The sequence below is a fragment of the Megalopta genalis genome, chromosome 13 (assembly GCF_051020955.1).
Source record: "Megalopta genalis isolate 19385.01 chromosome 13, iyMegGena1_principal, whole genome shotgun sequence".
NCBI lineage: Eukaryota > Metazoa > Arthropoda > Insecta > Hymenoptera > Halictidae > Megalopta > Megalopta genalis.
The window spans coordinates 9,000,628-9,017,439 of NC_135025.1; positions in this window are offsets into that span (position 1 = coordinate 9,000,628).

Sequence of the window (16,812 nt, forward strand, 5' to 3'; positions counted from 1 at the left end):
TTTCTCTTCTCCATCAAGATTAAACACCGCTTTCAAAGCTTGAAAAGTCTGAACTCAGAGAATTACGGTCGCGATCATAACAATTCCAGCATAAAACTGTATCAGCCGCAATGTTAATGCAACAAACTCTCCGTTTTCTCGACTAGAAATTCAATTTAGATAGCGAAGACCTATTAGAAACGCTCGGACGATGGCATCAGAGCCTTTTACACCGTTTCTTCTTCGCAAACCATCGCGCTATGGTTGTTTACAACTGATCTTAGAAATCCTGCACCCTGGCAACGTCCACCATTTACATTGCAGCATCTACATTGTAGCACATCTGCAAGTGTGCCACATGTTCCAAACAAATAATCCCAATGGAGGAAGGTACACTTTATGGCGGTGCTATCTGAGCGTCTCAGCAGCAGGTTCGAATGCTATGAAAATAAACCGATTCGTAGAATTTCCCTTATTTAACGACGAGTTACGATCATACACGAGCTACTGCTCCAGCCGGTGGTGGTACTCGAGCAACATTTTTCGGCGGCAATAAAACATCTGCCCTTTCAGATGCATAAAACAGAAACATTTCCACGTTTTCTTTTTCTTTCTTTTTTTTTTCGCCGGTAATATCAAATTGTTGTTCACGTGTGTTTCAGGTCGGTGCATCGCGTTATTTATTTTATGGAGTACGGTTCCCGTTTTACGAGGGGCTCGTGGACTTCAGCGTTTCGGTATTAAAACTTCTTTTGCTTCGACCCGAATTCTCCGGTGAGAGTCACGCCTCTAATTAGCTGTCTAGCCAACTCCGCTGAAAACCACTGTCCGCGAACCGCACCAAAAATATCTACCGCGCAGCGTATTTCTCTTCTTCGTGGCGATTATTAATAAATAAACGGGAAAACAGCGCGATAAAATGTAAGGGGACAGAATTTTAGGGGAGCTTCGTGGATACTTTACAGGTATGGCCAATAAAAGCTGAGGGACAGGTATATTTTTAGTGCTGTGAGCCTTCATTTAACATTTATTGAACGCCGGTAAAAGAACTTTCATTTATTTTTGCGGAAAAACGTTCGTCTTTAAGACGATGCCGTTTCTGCGTTTCTTAAAATCGTTGGAAAATTGGATGCCACATTGTGTACGATCTATTTTTGTCCAAGTTGATGTCAGTATTTTGTGTTTTGCATCCTTTTGTCTTTCGACGTCGATCTCGAATCGAAAAGAAAAGAAAACATTCGTAAAAAAAATGAAAAAGGTGAAAATAATATACGAGTTCCAAGGAGAGAACAGTAGATTGGCAGAAGAAGTAAAATATTACTTAAATGTGCCAAACAATACATTAATAAGGATAATTCCTTTTTGGAGTACGGTATTATTCTCTGACGAAAGCAAATATAATATTTTGAAAAATGCATGAAAGACAAATTACAATCAAAGAATTTACAGCCAACTATAAAACATAATCGTGGCTCAGTGATAGTGTGGAGATGCATGGCAGCAAATAGGGTTGAAAATTTCATATTTATCCATGGGATTTTAGATAAAATGAAATATTACATAGATAGAGAAATATTACATAGATATAGAAATATTACATATAAAATGAAATATTACATAGATATAGAAATATTACATATAAAATGAAATATTACATAGATATAGAAATATTACATATAAAATGAAATATTGCATAGATATAGAAATATTACATATAAAATGAAATATTACATAGCTATAGAAATATTACATATAAAATGAAATATTACATAGATATAGAAATATTACATATAAAATGAAATATTACATAGATATAGAAATATTACATATAAAATGAAATATATTACATAGATATAGAAATATTACATATAAAATGAAATATTACATAGATATAGAAATATTACATATAAAATGAAATATTACATAGATATAGGTTATCATACTGAACAGAAAAGTACGTAACATGTAAAACATAAATAAATTGGATACAATGGACAAATCTTTTTTCTATAGATGCATTAAATATATACGTTGCATTTTAGTCAACAAAAATGATTTCCCAAAATCTAGAACTAGAAAGTTAAGATCGTTTTACCACTTCACAATTTTAGGTAATAAAGCATAAGAAGATCGGTCGAGACGTTGTTCAAAATTCTGTGTAGGTCTCTAGGTAAATTTGACGACATTGCTAATCATTTTACATTATTCAATCTTTCCGGATCGTTGCTAGCAGCCACGTACTTGAACGAGAGACAAGCAAAGCGTATATGTAACACGCGTGATTATGAAACGGGGCCCGGCGAAAAACGAAGGTGTAGAGAGCTTTGAATGCATTTCCAAAAAAAGAAACGGGAAGGAATGCGACACAGTGTTCCTAATGGAAGCACGCCCACGCGCGACAGTGCATTGACCGTGGGCAGAAGTTTCGGATGGCTCCGCGGTACCCTAATATTCCGCCATAAATTACCGGCAAGAATGCACGGGAAGACATTGTTTGGTTAACCCCTTAACGGCTCGCCAATCAGACGGGCCGCGTTTTAAATTGTAAATTGTAAAGATTGTAAATTGTAAATTGTAAATTGTAAATTGTAAATTGTAGATCGTAAATTGTAAATTATAAATTGTAAATTGATAAATAAACTATTGAGGTGCCGTTAGATTTGGTTTATAATTCCTTTGCAAATCAATATCGAATTCAATAAAATCATTGGATATGGTGATCTCTATTCTTAGGATTTTTATTCTAGTTTCCGTAATTGTTATCGGTAGTTTATATTATTTTTATTGAATAAAAAGACAAATGTTTTAAAAGCTGACTCTGTTAAAAATTCTTAACAGAACCCTTCTTAAAGATTTTAATTGTAACGAAGGAAGATCATGTTTGGAGGACATTTAATAGTAAAATATAAAACATGAAATAATAAAATATATCGCACAAAAATATAGAACGAAGTCTATTAGTGTAGTTTACTATGTTTATGCAATAATAAATACATAAGAAATATCTTTCGAATAAACAAGTTTTGTTGAAAGGAATTTTATGCTCTAAAGATATTATTTTTATGAATTATTAAGTACTGACTTCTGTATTTTGATATGTTTGCTTATACAGCATGAAAATGAAGAAACGAAAACATGTAAAAAACTTCTTATTGAGATATTACAATAAACCGTAATTCAAGAAAATATTGTTATACTGAGAGATACTATTTTTATCAATTTTTATCTAGAATGCACAAAGTATAATCACAATCAGTAACTACATGTTTCTTAACATGTTTCTGTCCTAATATTCATTAAAAAGACATTTTTTTTCAAACTCCGAATAAAAATGAAAGTATGTTAGACACCTCCCTAATCATCTATAAAATAAACTAAAAATTCAATTTCCATTTGTCGCGTTTCCATTGGCACACAATGTGACAAACACAGCTAGAAAATGGACGTTTCGGTCGAATCAATGGCCCATTAATTATTAGCCTGGGAGATTCACGAATAAGAGGTGGCCCTCGAGGTTGGGTCCCGTTCAAAATGGCGCTTCCGCGGTTCCCAGTCGGCAGATTCACACGGGCGCGTCTCTGTTTTCGAGAAGTCTGATAAAAGGTAGGAGAGACCGAGCGAATCTTCCCCTGCGAAGAGGTTTTTGTGACACGGTCACAAAATCCGTGGTCTCGAACGCATAAAAGGCCGGAAGGAGCAGGGAAGAGAGAGAGAGAGAGAGAGAGTGAGAGAGAGTGAGAGAGAGAGAGAGAGAGAGAGAGAGAGAGAGAGAGAGAGAGAGAGAGTTCAATGGCTGATCGTCCCAAAAGACTCTCCCACGGTTCACCAAGGAATTCCTATCTGCTCCCCACTGACACTGATTTTTCTATTGCCGTTTTGTGTATGTAGGTCATGGCGGCCACTCTCGCTGATCCACGCTGGAGTGATTCTCATTACCTGACGGGACCCGTTATCTTTTTGCCAGCCGAAGTCTTACGGGAAGCCGACAAACCCCCCACAGACGTGGGAAACCCATCCCTTGCGATGCTATTATTGCCTCAATGTTTCTGCTCCGCCACCTTCTTTCCCTGGAAACGGGATTTCATCGACTTTGGTGGGCATTCTTGCCACAGGAAGCTTTCGGTGTACGCTGTCACTTCATTAAACAAATTAAATGAGCTTGTGTTACAGATATTTTACACGAATACACTTCGATACACACACTATATATTGGGAAAAATCCACGCGTTATTCTGTTTTTATTAACTTTATACTTTTGGTAAAACGTGAGGAACTGTCCAACAGATTTGTTAATTTTACAATATCTTTTTTACGTACATTATTGTTTTCAGAGGAACTGTATAATTTGGATGGATTGTTCCACCGTGTAAAACAGAGTTTCCTTTCATTGTTTCTTAAGCTTAGATTCCCGTTAAAACGCAAGAAAGTTTTTCGATTATTTGATCATTTCTGTTTTACGCATATTGTTGTTTTAAAGTCGATTGTATCTGTAATTTATAATACGCGAGTATTATTTTCCACGCGTTGTTTATCAATGTTACATTTTGAGCGAAACGTAAGAAATCTTCCATTTTACTTAATAATTTTACAATAGAGTCTGTTTTGATTTAGACAGATCGTTCCGCAGCCTACAACATAATTTCTCCTTATTGTTGCTCGATTTAAGGTTTTTGTTAAAGCGTAACGGACTTTCTAGTTCCCGTAACGATTTTACAATTTCTATTTTACATGCGTTAATCTATTCTAATTAATTCTTCTGGCATCCGTGTCGTATGTGTTTGACTGTGTAATTTTCAATATAGCACAAACCACATGAATTTTTATGTTCGTCTACAATCTACATAATAATGATGAGGATGATTGAGCCGGATGCGCCGCTCCCATAAGCGGATTTTTATCTCAATAAAGAGCGTATTCAATTAAAGAACCATTCCATGGAAAATTTTCTTTTCAAAATAGAGCACGATCGAAGCGGACGTATTTAACAAAGATACCGTATAAACATATCTCCTTGATTAGATAATTCGCTTTTAACTAATTTCTATGTGCTGTTTTTCTCAGGCAATTTTATCTGGAAAGAACGATAATGCGATATCAAGCACGATTATCAAGCATAAATATCTAATATTTTCCTCGGACTCTTAAATAATTCGTAGGCTCGCCCATAACATAAATAACAATCTTCTCCGGTGTCTGTGTCCCCAGGAAATAAATTAAATGTTCACGCTTGATTGGCTCGAAGGCGCCACTTCATCCCCATGGAAAGGAAACACGAATCCCCGCCTAAAAAACGAGAAAGATAAATGTCTGTTTCCATGGAATCGAGAAAACTGTGTATCCACATCTATGCCTGAACAAAACGTATACACAGTGTCCAAAAAGACGCCTAGAATTAATTCTGGAATTCTCTAATGACCATTAAAATTTTCTGCACAATGTTATTTGCTAATTTACCGTTTAATAATGCAAATATTATCGCAAGATAATTATAACCTAGAATCACTTGAACGAATTATTATAATCTTCAGAAAAAGGTCAGCCTGATAGATTGTTACATCAAATAAACCAGAATGGAGTAAGTAGAACTTGTATTTCAATATAAATTAATTTTTCTTTACGAGATTTTCTTTACATAAATGTATTTTATATAGAATTATATAAAATATATTATATGTGTGTGTAGATAGGGCTTGTTATATTAAATAAAAAAGAATTAAACTTACTGAGCCGTCTGAAAGCAAACATTTTACAAAAATCGACTACGTTATACGAACAAACAACAATTAAAATGATCCTGTATATAGCTATCGATATCTTCATTCGAACATTGTGAGAGTTTTAAACTTTCTTAGGTTGATATTCAAAGTACGAGTTGCATTTGAAGCAACAGAAATGTCTACGAGATCTGTGAAAGCAGAATTGATTCCGTTCGATGTGACATTATCCTGTAGCGTTATATAAAAAATGATGCAGGTCCTGTTAACACGTTCCGTGCCACGTGTACCATCGATGGTACACGCTTGCATGTTTACTTAGTGAACTGAACAAATTGTTTACAAGAAATTTAGAACCGAAGAATCAATTTCCACCGCAAGAATGGGCGTTGATAAGTTTTTGTTATGTTGTTATGTGTACGAGAATTAACCCTAGAAAGATAACCATATGACAACGTACGTAAAAGATAACCATACGCTTCAGAGGCGCATGCTTTTCTAAGGCGTCAATTTTATACTAACAATGGATATTTATTTAAGTTAATCTAGTCATTTTAAAGGTTTGGCATTATTGTAAAAATAAAATGCATTTATATTATATTTTTTTATATTTTAAGTAATTTTAAACTTAAATCACTAGACCTCTATGAAAAATTAACAAAAATCAACAATCTTCGCAGGCGCCTCTGCGACGTAGGTTATCTTTCTCGGGTTAATAATTGCACGTAATACATCAAGTTTTAGTAAAATATCAAAGTGTGAAGATTCGAGTAAAAAAAGCTCGGCACGGAACGTGTTAACGGTTGCGATAATTGGAACACCCAGTGTATCCGTGGGATTGTAATTTCGGATTGTCAAAAGGGAAGACGAAACGAGTCGGGAAAAAGAAGAGTAAAGAAGAGGACCAGCCTCGGAATCGGCTCCTAAACACCCCCTAGGGGAGAACCTTTTTCCCGTCCAGCCATTTAAAAATATCTTTCCCCGCGAGGACACTCGGGGCCCGAATCGTTAGATCCTTAGAAAACGGGAACACTTGCCGCGTTTTCCTAGGAAATCCTGAAGTTGAAACCTGTCTACACTCAGCTGCCACTTGTGGCTGCTCCTAATAATATTTAGTTTCGTAACTGTGCAGTCGAGGACCACCTACTGATCCAAACTTCCTTCCGTCATTCACTGGATCTTCGATCTTCTAAGCGCACATTCAAACGCGGCGCCGAGTTTCGACGGATACAATGACGTCTGTGTTGCACACTTGAAAACCTAGGCGTTAGATAACAATAGAATAAATTCTCCCTAATTGTTTCTCGGCTTGTAAACAGAAATAAACCATTTTGGAAGGGGAGATACGAGCTGTCGACAATCGGCGACTATAAAAACGAGCTGCGAGACTCGAATAATTGCATCTCCTCTTCTTGTCCATTTCTTTTTAAATTTATTTAATTAATTAATTTATTTATTCTTAACTTGGAAGGAGGGGATACGATTATTCGAGCCTCGGGCCTCATTTTTATAGTTGGTCGATTGTCAAGGTTATTTTCAAGCTGTTACAAGGTGTGCTATTTACAAGCTGAGCGACAATTGAGCCGTTTATTTTGAAAGTGGCATAAGTCACTTTTTTTCTTTAAATGAAAAGATGCCGTTCAATTGTAATTAGTGTTACCATTAGCTCGATTTTATTGAAAAAGTGACTTATGCCACTTTCAAAATAAACGGCTCAATTGGGGAAAATTTACTGTAATTCATAGAATTTCGTGACATCGACGATATGTGACCGCGAAAATTGTCGCGCTTGCTTAACCCTAGAAAGATAACCATATGACAACGTACGTAAAAGATAACCATACGCTTCAGAGGCGCATGCTTTTCTAAGGCGTCAATTTTATACTAACAATGGATATTTATTTAAATTAATCTAGTCATTTTAAAGGTTTGGCATTATTGTAAAAATAAAATGCATTTATATTATATTTTTTTATATTTTAAGTAATTTTAAACTTAAATCACTAGACCTCTATGAAAAATTAACCAAAATCAACAGTCTTCGCAGGCGCCTCTGCGACGTAGGTTATCTTTCTCGAGTTAATTGTCATTATTTCCCCGGTCAATTCACGCAAAGTCGAATGCACATACTTGTGTGCCCGGTGCCGTGTACCGCGAGGGAAAGAAAGCGAGCGCCTCTCTCTCCCCCTTTCCTTCGATAGTTATCGTTTCACGTCCGCGCGTAGTTAAACACCATATGGCAGGTTTTTGTTCTGTCGAGGAAACGGCGAAGGGAGGCAAGGTTATTTATTACATTACTTCTTACCTACGGAAGTCTGGGCTATTGCACCGAAGCCTATTGTCGCTCGCCGGAGAGGAGCAGGTACGAAAAAGAGGAACGGGAGGACCTCGTGCCTCTCTCCGGACGGTTTACGAGCCGCCGGCTTTGTCTTTTCTGGAAGACAAATTCGTGAATCTGTTTACGGTAGAAATTCGTCGCGCGCGAGATTCGACAGGAAATCTGACCGCCGTCCTGGCAAATCGCTGTCATTGGAGGGTTGCGAACAACCCTCTGCTAGTAGAGCCGAGGGACTATTATAGACCTAATTTGCCTTTGATGGTTCGAAGGAAGGCCTGATATTTGCTGCTTTCCAATCGTTATCGTGCGACTTCGATCGTTAAATTTAGGGGCCGCTTTCCATTGTGTGCTTTTTTGTGAATTCCAAAGTGGTACTTGGATTATTTAGAGGACTTAATTTTCAGCGACTATTTTTGTTTTGTTTAATAATTGCTTAGATTTACTTAGAATGTTCACATACAAACTCTTCCATTTTATTGATGACATTTTTTCACATAATTCGCCATTCGTATTCTTATTTTCTGCTTTTGTTTTAGTGCATTATTTTCTCTGCACTGTGATAGGAAGCTGTTTGAATATTTATACCTCGATGATGACATTTCTTCAAAAAAATCTTTTAAACTATTCATTTTGCGATAATATTACTCTAACATATTTTTACGCGGAATAAAGAAAGGATTCGACGTATGCGAAGAAAAAGCATAATTATCCATTCAGAAAAACGTCGATAATCTTTACACGACCTTTACGCTTCCACTGATGGGAAAACTATTTATTTCACATTATGACCCCTTTAACACTTTTTAACATTTTTATCTAACTCGAACCAAAATATAGCTTGTTACAGTTCCGTGAATCATCCTGCATATAATTTCATTTCAGCAAAGCCTTTAGAACGCAATGATCTTCAGAAACACGAGAACATTATACTACCGTGTTATCAATTACCAATATTTTTATATTTATTGAAACACAAAATCCTTAAATATCTGGATTTTGAAATGAATCGACTTTGGACCATTTTCAAAAGAAACGGCACAAATACAGCGAAGTTCGAGTAAGAGAATTGAAAGATTGCGATGATCGTGCGTTCTATGGCCAGCACGAGGCAAGGTAATGAATGAAACGCTCCCCAGGAAATACAGGTACAGGTGTACTACGGCATTCAGGTGCACGAAGGAGGACGTAACGACTGTCCCTGAAAGAGGGTAATCTCTCGCGGGAGTCACGATCTACGAATCAGTTGGCAATTTTCCCTTATTGTTAGAGCAGGCTGGCGATACACGGATGTGCTTTACACCGGTCAAAACAGACGTAGCACGCGTCACACAACGCTGGCTACGCCTTGGATTTTGATCTCCGGCGACTTCCTCGACACCTTGCGGTTACATTGCCTCCTGCCCGTGGCCTGATACAACGCTAATTTCGTGATTACCTCGCAAGAGGTTCGGTGACACACAGGGAGCTCGATGGGCCCCTTTGTTCGACGATGAAACGACACGTGTTCGCCGTGAGGAAACCGGCTTTCCTTTGCCATTGCCTTCGAACCGCACTACCGGTTGTGCAATTACAGGATTTTGTTGAAACTCGGATTGCTACGAAACGATTCCAAGTGAATTTGATGAATGCCATCGGTTTTCGAGTTTTATCGCGACGCGAACGAGACTAAACCGTGGTTTGATACTGTTTAACGCGACAATCTTACAACGACATCTTTGCAGATAGATTTTTTAAGTGACTTTCGCCATTTTGTTTCGTAAAAATTAGTCGATTCGTTGTACAGCAATTAAGAATATTATTGAACTAGTTCGGATTCTTTATTTATCGTGAGGTAAAATAAAAATATATTTTGTTGGGAAGTTCAAATTCCCGTCTTCGGACTTAATAAAACGGCGCGGGTAAGCGAGGAACGATATTAAAGAACGATAAAGCTGTCTCTTCGTTAAAAATAAGTATTAATATTATCGTGAGCATCATTGTAAATTCTTTGTACATTTATTTTGCGAATTACTTAAAAATTGTCAAAACAATGATTAAATGTATTTAAAGGTATATCTGTATGTTAATACTAACAAACACTAATTAAATTATGACATTTAATATATAATTATTTTTTAAATATATTATTTATTTATTTTAAAAAAGTATTTTAATAAGAAAGATGTTAAAATATCACAAAACTTGTTCTATTTCTGAAAGAAAACGATTATTAAATTCACTGTGAAAATTATTTTACAAATATTCTCTTCTTTGTCGAACCTTAATTTAGAAACACTGTGAATATAATTATTGCAGCAGGTACCAGCGTGATAGTGTTTGATAGTATTTCTTCTTCGATTAAAGATCTATGCTCCTTATTTAATTTAACTGGATACATTCAATATAAATAATAACATTTGACACTTCATTCGATGAACTTTGATAAGAAAAATATGAAAACTTCATAAAATTAATACTTTTTGTTTAGAAACAAGCATTCAATTCACCGTGAAACTTATTTTACAATTATTCTCTTGTTTGTCGATCCTAATGAAGATCGTTGTGTACGTTGTTAATTTAGAATCACCCTGTATGTATAATAACTGCAACAGATCATAGTCAAACAACACAGAACACGATGAGAGAGATTCGTCGATTTCATTAGCGTTTCATGATCGACGAAAGCATTCTAAACGGTTGTTTTTTTCGTGGCAGAATTTTTTCGCCCGGAATTGCGGTACACCCAGTATGTCGCACTCGGAGGAAGTGGAGATTTCTCTGAATGCATCTGTTTGCCATGCAGAAGCACATCCTAGCCGTGGCATTCCCATTCTTCTCCCCATAGCCTGATGACGCCGACGAAGGAAGTCGCAGCATTCCATCTTGTAAAAATCCCGTTTCCGATGCATAATGCATCCAAAGAAATTTAAACGCGCACTTCCAATTTGCGAACGAAAACCGCCAAACCCAGATCTCCCCTCGTTCATCGTTCACCATTCAACCATTCCCAAGTAAAACTATGCGAATAGTTTAACATCCACTCGGACGACGAACCATTTTTACAACAATATAATTGACAATGCTTATGACTAGACCGCGGTTCTTTATATGCAAACACAATTTGATACACGCAAATCTTTTAAATACGAGAAATTGATGCGAGGTTTAACAAAATGTATTTCATTGAAATCGTAATGATATTTGAACATTTTAATGATCCCTCTAGCAACAGCCAACGTACGTTGCATAGAATCTGCAAACTGATATATCAGGCCAGTAATTAACGGCTTCCGCCATTGCATGAAGATTGAATCAATTAGTATTAGAAATTCTTATTAGAACCATTTAAAATAGAAATTAGTAGAGTCTACAATGAAATTGTATTATGCGGGTATTTGTGTAAAATTAGAAATTTTTTGCATCAATTTTAAGAAACAGAAATCGAATATTTGATGTTTTTCTTTAATAATCTCAAAAACACTTACAAGTGACAAGCATTGATAGATGCATTGCATGCATTACATGCTTTTCTGCGTATTCCGTGTATTTCTGTATTTTAATTCGTATCTATGTATTCGTGCTTCTTGCGCGCATGTCGAAGATTAATTGGATAAATATGGAGAGCATATTTTCAAGCGTATTTAAGCGCACGAGATAAATGAATCTTGACCACATAATGAAGCAACGTCCGCTTTGATCGCAATTTGCATTCGGCGCAGTCGAATATTGTTTCTTGTGGAACGGATTTCGAAATCGAGAGTGCAGTTTCATTGCTCGCCGTACGGTAGTGCATAGAGAGCAGGATGTGGTGCACCACAGAAGTTTATTGCTCGTTAAATTTTGACTTACACCTCGCGAATGTGTTACCGATGTGCGTAATCTTTATTGTTCTCTTATACACGTTTTCGAACAGTGTTCCTGCCCGTTACCATCACAATAGGCCGGAACATAACTTGTCGATATGGATCTGTTATGCATTCTGCAGTTCAAATTTCACGTCTTGCAATATACTTCGGCCAATAAAACTCATATAAACCTATATTGTTGGAACTTCAAGGGCATCGTTAGCAAGGATCGTAAAGGATCGACGGCAAGGATTCGAAAATTATAATCAAACGTGACGCAAAGAAGACAAATCAAATAAAAATGCTAGACAAAGTAAAGACAGATAGTTGTTTAAGGAAACTTGCCGACGTCAAGCTATCGAAGCAACGTTTTAGTAATTTCATGGGAAAACAAACTTCTTTTTCATTATATCTTCTGTTACACAAATTCTTAAAAACTATTTACCTGATGTATTTGTTTACTAGATTCGATTCATTCTCCACGGATTAATATCTTTTCACAAATGTTCATTTTTTTAAGCAGATGAAATGATTATACACGGAGAAAATGTAATATAATTGTATATCATAATTAGAGCTATTTATGGGAAAAATTGGTACGTGAAATACAAAACAACAAACGCATGGAAAGAATTTGAGAATCTCGTTACACTATTTTCGATTGCATGAAACTATTCAAAAAGCAAATAAATCATAACAATTAATAATTAATTAAATTCAACGAATATATATTTCGGATTTTTTTCCCGGATTTAGCTGATTTCTTGGATTTAGTTGTTTTCTTGGATTTAGCTGATTTCTCGGATTTAGCTGTTTTCTTGGATTTAGCTGATTTTTCAGATTTAGCCGATTTCTTGGATTTAGCCGATTTCTTGGATTTAGTTGTTTTCTTGGATTTAGCTGTTTTTTCGGATTTAGCTGATTTTTCAGATTTAGCTGTTTTTTCGGATTTAGCTGTTTTCCCGGATTTAGCTGATTTCTTGGATTTAGCTGTTTTTTCGGATTTAGCTGTTTTCCCGGATTTAGCTGATTTCTTGGATTTAGCTGTTTTCTTGGATTTAGCTGATTTCTTGGATTTAGCTGTTTTCTTGGATTTAGCGATTTTTTCGGATTTAGCTGTTTTCCCGGATTTAGCTGATTTCTTGGATTTAGCTGTTTTCTTGGATTTAGCTGATTTCTTGGATTTAGCTGTTTTCTTGGATTTAGCTGATTTTTCAGATTTAGCCGATTTCTTGGATTTAGCCGATTTCTTGGATTTAGCTGTTTTCTTGGATTTAGCTGTTTTTTCGGATTTAGCTGATTTTTCAGATTTAGCTGTTTTTTCGGATTTAGCTGTTTTCCCGAATTTAGCTGATTTCTTGGATTTAGCTGTTTTTTCGGATTTAGCTGTTTTCTTGGATTTAGCTGATTTCTTGGATTTAGCTGTTTTTTCGGATTTAGCTGTTTTCCCGGATTTAGCTGATTTCTTGGATTTAGCTGTTTTCTTGGATTTAGCTGATTTCTTGGATTTAGCTGATTTTTCAGATTTAGCCGATTTCTTGGATTTAGCCGATTTCTTGGATTTAGCTGCTTTCTTGGATTTAGCTGATTTTTCAGATTTAGCCGATTTCTTGGATTTAGCCGATTTCTTGGATTTAGCTGTTTTCTTGGATTTAGCTGTTTTTTCGGATTTAGCTGATTTTTCAGATTTAGCTGTTTTTTCGGATTCAGCTGTTTTTTCGGATTCAGCTGTTTTCCCGGATTTAGCTGTTTTCCCGGATTTAGCTGATTTCTTGGATTTAGCTGTTTTCTTGGATTTAGCTGTTTTCTTGGATTTAGCCGATTTCTTGGATTTAGCCGATTTCTTGGATTTAGCTGTTTTCTTGGATTTAGCTGTTTTTTCGGATTTAGCTGATTTTTCAGATTTAGCTGTTTTTTCGGATTTAGCTGTTTTCCCGGATTTAGCTGATTTCTTGGATTTAGCTGTTTTTTCGGATTTAGCTGTTTTCCCGGATTTAGCTGATTTCTTGGATTTAGCTGTTTTCTTGGATTTAGCTGATTTCTTGGATTTAGCTGTTTTCTTGGATTTAGCTGTTTTCTTGGATTTAGCTGTTTTTTCGGATTTAGCTGTTTTCCCGGATTTAGCTGATTTCTTGGATTTAGCTGTTTTTTCGGATTTAGCTGTTTTCCCGGATTTAGCTGATTTCTTGGATTTAGCTGTTTTCTTGGATTTAGCTGATTTCTTGGATTTAGCTGTTTTTTCGGATTTAGCTGTTTTCCGGATTTAGCTGTTTTCTTGGATTTAGCTGTTTTCTTGGATTTAGCTGATTTCTTGGATTTTGCTGTTTTTTCGGATTTAGCTGTTTTCTCGAATTTAGCTGTTTTCCCGGATTTAGCTGATTTCTTGGATTAAGCTGTTTTCTTGGATTTATAATATTTATTTCGCATGAAAATCCGCATTCTAACCACGATCAGTTCCTTTAATTAAATTCACAGAATGTTCGTGGAACGATTATCGAATCGATGCACAGAGAATCAATGATCGACGCAGACAATTTTTATCTTGCATGAAAAACCGCGGTCCGGCGATAAATCAACTACTTTGTTGATCTAATTTGCGAACGTAATGAGGGAGTGAACGTCCGCAGCCGACTCCCCTAATTCTTGGCATTGCCCGCTTAATCTAAATTCCTCTTACGAGACGTGTCTTCGCTGTATTCTCACGCTTCGAAGTCTGGTCCCGTCGACCAACCCTTGAGCCGCGAGCGTCACCAATTACGCAGAATTTTCTGTTCGTCTTAAGTTAAGCTCGTCTGATGGCCGGATAAAAATAAGCTGGCCAGTGTTAATTTAATCCTAACAACGGCAAACGCGGCGGAACCGATTAAGAACGGTTAAGATTCGTCGGTCGCGAAATCCAGTTCTAAATTGCGGAAACGAGGCTGTTACTTTTCTGAACACGAAACAGAGGACGATCCGATTTCAACGAGAATCATCGACGAATCGTGAATTATCCGCATCAATTCTAAGACATCAAGATGAAATAATAATGCGTTTGCCCTTTGAATAATCTCAAGTAATTCAATTAGTAATGTTTACTTTAATAATTAATTATATATATATATATATATATTGTAACTTTTCGAACGCGTTTACTGTTTGTATAACATAAAATAGTTTGTAATACATAAAATCCACGTTCCTAAAATCAACGAGTGTGATCAAATAAAATAGAAAACTTAATCCTAAACGTAATCAAGAAGAATGTGTTGCAATTAAAAATGTTAAGAATTAACAAGTATGACTCGATGAGATAGAGAAATTATTCGTCGAATCAAGAAGAATATATTACAATTAAGAATTTTAAGAATTACACAATAAGTACGAAGTAATAAAACAGAAAAACTATTTGCCTAATCAAAAAGAATGTGTTACAATTAAAAATGTTAAGAATTAATTAATATGACTCGATCAGATAGAGAAATTATTTATCGAATCAAGAAGAATGTATTACAATTAAGAATTTTAAGAATTACACAATAAGTACGAAGTAATAAAATAGAAAAACTATTTGCCTAATCAAAAAGAATGTGTTACAATTAAAAATGTTAAGAATTAATAAGTATGACTCGATCAGATAGAGAAATTATTCGTCGAATCAAGAAGAATGTATTACAATTAAGAATTTTAAGAATTACACAATAAGTACGAAGTAATAAAATAGAAAAACTATTTGCCTAATCAAAAAGAATGTGTTACAATTAAAAATGTTAAGAATTAGTAAGTATGACTCGATCAGATAGAGAAATTATTCGTCGAATCAAGAAGAATGTTTCGCAATTAAATACATTCATAAAATACACAATAAAATATAGAAATAATTGGTGAAATTAAAAAGATTATTAATGGTCGCTCTCTAAATAGGTCAACAATGGAAAACAATGAAATCGATGTTGGCCTAGCCCAGAGAACAGACGACGCACGGTGACCTGTCATATTATCGATATCAATTCCAGGAAGTACAAAATAGATTGACTGCCGACACGTGAAAACCATTAGCCATTTGGAAAAGGGGTTCTCCCCTAGTCCGCCATTTATCCCCCTTGTGCCCACATCGTGTCGCGTGTTCAGTTACGGGATAATCCGATCGAAATAGTGTTTCTACACTCGAAACCGCCGTGCATCTGTCGCTGGGGACTTTAATGCATTCGAAGTTATCTTCTCCTAGATAACTTGGCGTCGAACCGTCGATAAAAGGATACCGACCAATTATAACATCTTCGACGCCATATGGAAATAAGACAGAAATTAACTGAAATTTACTGCTAATTGCTAATTTATTGCTATTCACGCAATTCTCATGTTCCAAATGTTACGAACACAATGAACCGTCCTCGAAAATTAACTTGAAATGTTTAATTTGTGAGTTTAATATTACAAAGTTTAATATTATATAGTCACAATTATTATTATACAATTAATACAACAGCGTTTAATATGAAATATCTGACATAATTTTCTAACAATTAATTTCGTCGCAGATCTTTAGTTCTCGAAAGAAATTGAAAAATGTCCGAGAAAAGATGATGCGTCGGAAGCGTATGGCTCGCTCCGAACGTTATTTAAACAATTTCAAATGTTTATAACGTTACAAACATACATACCGTTACATCTGGGAATCATTCTACTACGCAAGATCCATCGATCCACGCAGCTGCCACAGTTTAATGCAGAAAAAATACCCGAAGTTCATAATTAACACTTGCCGCAAAATGAAACTTCTCGAAACGCGGGGTTGATTGAAGGCCGGATTAAACAATTCGCGGACAGCGCGATTAATCAACATCCAAACGCATCGTTAGCACACGCAGTCGTCGCAGGGATTAACTTCTCATTAGCGGGTTGCATCCTCGGGACTCAATTTGTTCGTTGCATAACGCGGGCCCGGTTAATTGCGAAAGAAAGCGCGCCGGTTGCC